At 38.4% G+C, this 6,279-nt stretch overlaps 1 long non-coding RNA gene across 1 annotated transcript; it reads right to left on the bottom strand.

Annotated features, from left to right (window-relative positions):
• Positions 1-849: 849 nt before the first annotated feature.
• LOC111766709 (uncharacterized) lies at positions 850-5,893 on the bottom strand. The gene is made up of 3 exons (XR_002798674.2): positions 5,841-5,893; positions 3,782-3,824; positions 850-1,017 (listed from the first exon to the last, which is right to left on the bottom strand). It is a non-coding gene; the product is annotated as an uncharacterized lncRNA (long non-coding RNA).
• Positions 5,894-6,279: the final 386 nt, after the last annotated feature.

Raw genomic sequence — 6,279 nt, 5'->3', positions numbered from 1 at the left:
GCCTCTGGGTACACACAGTTCTCCTTAGACATAAGCCAGCTGCCCACACTTCCTTCTTCAGCCTATTGGGTAAAGGGGTGCCAGGTTTTTGGATGCAGGAAAGGGGTGAAAAAAAAATGGCAGAACAGGTTTTGAAGAAAGAAGCCCTAAGTCAACTTACCCACTTAGGTGAATGGAAGAAGTGGAGGAGAGAGAGAACAGATGGCCAGTCAGTTGTGAGGGGAAGATCCCTAGTTGTGAAGAAAAAGGAAATAGAAGAGAGAGAGAGTAAGATGACAGGCAGACCTGATGTAGGAAGGCAGACCATGGTTCACTTTACCCACCCACCTACAAGGCACTGAGAAGTGGATGAACAACCACTAGTAAATGTGACCAATCAATGAGCTAAAGCCTAATCAGGTTAGCAATTGCCACTACCTTGGGGAAGAGAAAAGAATGAAAAAAGTAGTATAACAGAATAGGAGAGTAGAGAATAGGACAGAAGTTGCCTACCCCTAGCCACATGTGGCTGAGTACTGGAATTGTGCCTAATGCAACTGGGGATTTTTTTGTTTTATTTTATTTTTTTATGTTAACTTAAATTTAAAATCCAAAGCAGTATAAGATATTTTCCCTTTATTCTTTTGATGGGACCACATTTCACTTTAACCATTGCATTGTCTCAGATAATATTGTTGATTATGGTGTATATATGTCAGACATGTGTGCCATTTCAGGTGTTTTGCATAAAAACATCATTGATTTCCTTGGCGTCTGTCCGAACCGGCGGGGGCGGGCTCCAGGGACCTGTGGGAAGAAGTGGGGGCAGGGGACGAGAAGAATGGAGACAAGACAGGATTCTGATCAAGCCTCGTTTATTGGGGGTAAAACACAGGGATATATAGAGAGGGAAGGGAACGTGTACATAGGTGATAGGCTGGTTTTGCGGGTGGCAGACGTCCAAGGAGGGGATTGGCTGAAAGTTCGTGCCGGGTCTGCAGAGTTTCGCGCCTTGCGCATGCATATTGCTGTGGTCACCTGAGTTGCAGCGGGAAGGGGAGAACAAAGAAGCAGGGAGGAAGAAGAATAAGGAAATGACAGGGCAGATTTGTGAACTCCGCCATGTTGTGAGATCTGCCATGTTGTGAGAGACTGTAAATAGGTCTCACAGCAGGTGGCTCCCTACAGGCGTCAACTTATTGATTCAGTTCACATGTTTTTTCTATGCACCAGTGTAATGTTATAATGTGTTTATTTGAATATTTTATGCAAGCAGCAGGAGTTACAGTGGTATCAATGTAAATGGTAATTGGTAATTATATTTAAATACATATTTTCATTATACTATAATTAAATTATTTTTCTAAGTTAAAAAATGAATATGGAAAAAATTTTAAATGTGGAATAAAGGAGTAATTCTGATATAGAATCAAATGCAAGTGCCGAAATGTATATGACCAGAGCATTAGAGATAAAAAGAGACTAGGAGAAAGTATGCCGAAACTTTCACAATGAATTACAATTTACAATTTGCTGAACAAAACAAAAAATCTATTCTGTAAAAAAAAAAAAAATGAACATAAATGGTATTATTCAGAAAACAGACAGAAATTTGATATGAATTTCTCTCAGTAGTCAAAAGGAATCGATAAGATTGTCTGAAATCAGAATTAACTGCCCAACTGAAAAGTTTTAAACTGTTTTTAACGGAATCTGAACTTGTAATATTGTCCAGCAATAAAATAACTTGGATTCTTGCTATGGAAATTGTATTGGAAAAATATGAGGAGAAAACTAAAAAAGATACTTTACAAAAAGTGAAACGTTTTCTGTGAAGTCACCAGTTATGAATAGAATACAAGACCTTTCTAACAATACCAAGCATCAGTTGATTCAAAATTTGAAAAACTGCAAGAACTTTATTTTAGCTTTATATTGAGTTTTGTAAAATAAGAGACACTGCTCAATTATTGTTTGGGAAATGTTTTGTCTCATAGAACATCCAAATTTATGAAGAAATGTCAATTTGCAGCCTAAAAAAAATGAACTCGAGGCATAAGTATTTTTTCTTTTATAGCTATAAAAAATAATTTATGTTTGGAACAATTTGGGTATATGAATCTACTTCAACAGTAAACTTTATGAAATTTTATACACAACCTGAGTATTTCTGATGATAATTTAGCATCTGCATTGAGATGTGCTACAAGTATAAAATACATACCAAATTTCAAAGACAAAGTATTACAAAAAGAATGAAAAAATCTCAGATTTTCACATTGTTTACATGTTGAAATTATATTTGAAATGCATTGATTAAATTTAATTTATACCTGTTTCTTTTACTTTTCTAATGTGGCTACTAGAAAAATTTTAATTACGTAAGTGGATTGCATTAATTTTTATTAGATAGCTCAGTGTGGAAAGATGACTGTCTTTCCCATGGATTGCCAACTCTTTGAGGATAAAGAGTATGTTTTGCTCAACTTTGTATGTAATCCCTTAGTATTTAGCACAATAACTTTCATATAGTAGGTTATCAATAAATATTTGCCAAATTAACTTTCATCTGGAATAAGAGACTTTTTTCTGTTATGCCTAATTACCCTCATCTTGTGGAGTTTGGGATATTACCAACAATGACCACTAAAATTGAGTTTTATTTTTTCAACCACAGGATATAATAACTTTAATTCTTTTCTATTTTACCTAGGTGGCAGTTTTTTGAGGCATCTTTATTTGCTTCTGCATTCACCCCAGGCCCAAATACTTGAGGGTAATGAATAATTGTGTTTTTTCTGTCTTTGTACTGCTTGCTTCTGTTACAGCCAAGATTGAAATACAAAACTAAAATATCATGAAGAATCCAGAGGGAAAAGAAAGGTGGAATAGTGGGGAGAAAGAAGAGAGCTTAAAAACAGCTTAAAAACAGAAGTGGGGAAAATTGAGTCCGTGAAGCAGGAAATGGAATTGAGAGTCTGGTCATAGATACCACATACCTTAAGGAGTGAGACCCCCAAGCAGATTCAAGCAACTACAAAGGTTCAAGGGTTAGTCACTATTCAAATCAATGAACAAGAAGTAGGGTTTGGAAGTTAAGTTGTAGAATGGGTGCTCAAGGGTATCAGTTATATAGATTTTTGAAGACCTGGATCCAGAAGTCCCTGGAAAATGTTTTCCTTCTTCCTGAATGATCACCTTTATGGTCTTCTCAAGTTCTTTTGCCTCAGCTTGATGGAAAGGGGTGCACTAGAGCTGCAACATGTCTTATGTCACCTCCCTTCATGTTACTCAGGGAAGCACAGAAAACAGAAGAGTTCCCAGTAATAGGCTCCTTCCTCCTTCCCTTAACTAGTGCTGCTTCATTGACAGATGGGAAGGAATTAAAACGCGCCGCTGGATATGGATATTCTTTCAGAATGTGAGAAATGTGTGAAGCATGCTCAGGTGCAGTGCTTGGCAGTGCATGCCAACATCTACAAGACTATACCAGTCAAGATGAAATCCCTCCAATATGCATTCACAATGTATAAGTATAATCACTTGCTATTATTAACTTTTTCCTTCTCTGGGCAATAAAATTCCAATGAATTGAGCAAGATGCTACACTAAATTCATTACCGAGTTAGAACTCTAGGATATTCTTGGTATATTTAATGTTCAGAAGAATTTTGGCACCATCATGGTTAAATCAGGGAAAGGGACCAGGACAAATGCCATCAGAGCAGTCACTATACAAAGAGGCCCCTGAATGCCCATGGGATATTTCCTTAAATTAAACCTTAAGTCAACACCTCCTTACCTCTTGTTCTCTCTGAGCCTGCTGTCAGCTTTGCTTCAAAATGCTAAATGAAGAGCAGGGAGAAAGGAATCTGTCAAATATTTTATGAATCCCTTACTTACGTTATAGTATTGAATCCTCACAGTATGTTATAGTATTGAATCCTCACAATCCTCACAATTGTCATCTTCATTTTACAGAGGGGGAGGCTGAGGCTAAGGAAGCAAGAGTTACAGCTAATGAACTGTAGACCTGGGAGTCTTAATTCAGGGGGTCTTGCCCCAGGCTGCATTCTCTATACTGCTGTGGAAACAACAATGAGATTTAAAATATATGTATTTTTTAAATTTATTTTTTAAAAATACTGAGATTACTCTTCCCTGGCCCTTCAAGGCAGCCATGCACATACCTAAGGAGTATGCATGCACCAGTTTATAAGAATAACCCACAGATTCCAACCTGACTTCAAGGGGATTGTCTGAGAATTCCTAACCCTTGTTCTTCCTGACATTATGGTACTCTAATCTCATCTAACCTTGTTAAACTGCCAGGTTAGTGTCCTGGACCTTGATTTTATATCTGGAGGCCTATTTGTACATATATCCTACCTTGTAATTCTGTCCTTACTTGACTCTTTGAACATCCTCTAGTTCATTCCTTTGGCTCCCAACTTCCTCCTTTGCCTCACATGGCTCCTGAGGAATACAATCTGGCCACAGTTATTCAGTTAACCCTTGGGGAAGGTCACCACAGTTTGCTTGGAAGTTAGAAGCTGGGGTGAGAAAGCTGATTTATGGGAACTCTGCTGTTCCTGCGTATCTGGTCACTAGCGTGTTTTCAAATAGGATACTATGGAAAAACAGTGCTCCAGAAGCAGCTGTCCATGCCATTGGCTCAGTTACCAGACCTGAGGAAAGACTATTAACATTGTCTATAAACCTCATAGGCTTTTACCCCACATGCCATTTCTGTCTCTCTGGTTGCCATTTCTTAGGAAGTGTTTTTAGTCTGGGCAATGAAAGACTTGGCTCACAAACTAAAAATATGACAGAGTTACAGACTTGATTTCAAGAGCCCTTGTCCCCACCCAATGACACATTTGCTTTCTGAGGGACTGGCTGTTGTCCTTCATAACTACACTATGTGAACTCCCAGAAAGATCAATGGATCCTCAACTTCTCACTGGGAAAATCAGGGTACCCTCATTATAGGAGTTAGTGTGGCCACAGGTAAGGGACAGTCTCCCTGTGATGCAGTCTCTTTATCAGTAAAGTGGGGCTAATAATAGTACCTACATCACAGGATGTAAATGAGCTAATGTAAGAAAGAGCTTAAAACACAAGTGGCACGTAATTACTGCTTGGTCTATGCTAGCTGCTGTTGCTCTACTCTTTAGGAGTAAACAGAAAAGGCCCTTGACCTGTTAACATCTCAAGGAGATGATGGTGGAGGGTCACTTTCTTCTCCTGCATCCCCCTGTAGCTTCCTCTAATAAGCTCTTGAAGCACAGTACATTCAGATTTTCTTTTAGTGGCTTTTCTATTAGTCTTTATAGAGAAAGATTCTGGTGTTTGATGAAATGCCATGCAAAAAGTGAACCCAAAGGAGAACCACTGCAGAATGATATTAGTTCTATTTGTCCGCTGATCAGTGGGGAAAAAACACATTTGTAGGATAGTAAAGTTGGCATGTCACTGTTATAAAATCTGTTAGGTAGCCTGAGAGAGCAGCTTGTGGGGGAAAGGACTCTGATACTCAGGTTTTAGACCTAGTTTTTCCCTTAAGCTACTGTGCTACCTTGGAAAAAACAAGGATGTCTCTGTGCCTCTTTTTCATAATTCAAAAAGTGGGCAATAAAATAGATGAGCTTCAAAGTCACTTACAAGTCTAACATCCTAGAATTATGTAATTTTGAATCACAAGACTTAGATAAACATAAGAAAACAGGTCTGACCACCATAAAGGGCCCATAGGCCCTTTGCTTACTAAAGGTCAAATAGAAATACGTATTTTTTTAAAACCCTGACAGGTTATTTTAAGGACTTTTTAGCATAATTTAAGAGACATTTTGGCAACTGACCTTTGTTGTAGTTCTGCAGCTCTTAGTTCAAGAAAGTTCTCAGAACAAGCTATATCAGCATTGGAGAGAGGGGATGGCTGAAGAAGAAAAAGGAGTACTGTGTCTGGGCTTTAGTACACTGTATTATACTCTGTAACCACATTGTACAGTGTGTCTGGGAGAGAGATTAATGAGATACACCTGACTCAGATCATCCAAGCGCATATCTGATTAGGCTTGGACAGAACTGCTGGAAGGGGTTAATCAAACTTCTCATGTAACCTTCATACACTCAGACCTCTCATTACCATCCCTCTGGCTAGGAGTTAGAGAGGGTCTAAAACCTTGCCCCTCCATGTTTACCCTAAGAAAATTATGCTGGATTCTGTGCCTTTCCTTTTATATCCATCACTTAAACGTTGCTTGACAAACCCAAGAAATTCTGTGTCAGATCTTTCCA

This window comes from Dasypus novemcinctus, chromosome 13 (assembly GCF_030445035.2).
Source record: "Dasypus novemcinctus isolate mDasNov1 chromosome 13, mDasNov1.1.hap2, whole genome shotgun sequence".
Classification (NCBI taxonomy): Eukaryota; Metazoa; Chordata; class Mammalia; order Cingulata; family Dasypodidae; genus Dasypus; species Dasypus novemcinctus.
The sequence above is the reverse complement of the archived record's forward strand: the minus strand, read 5'-3'. Positions and strand labels throughout refer to the sequence as shown.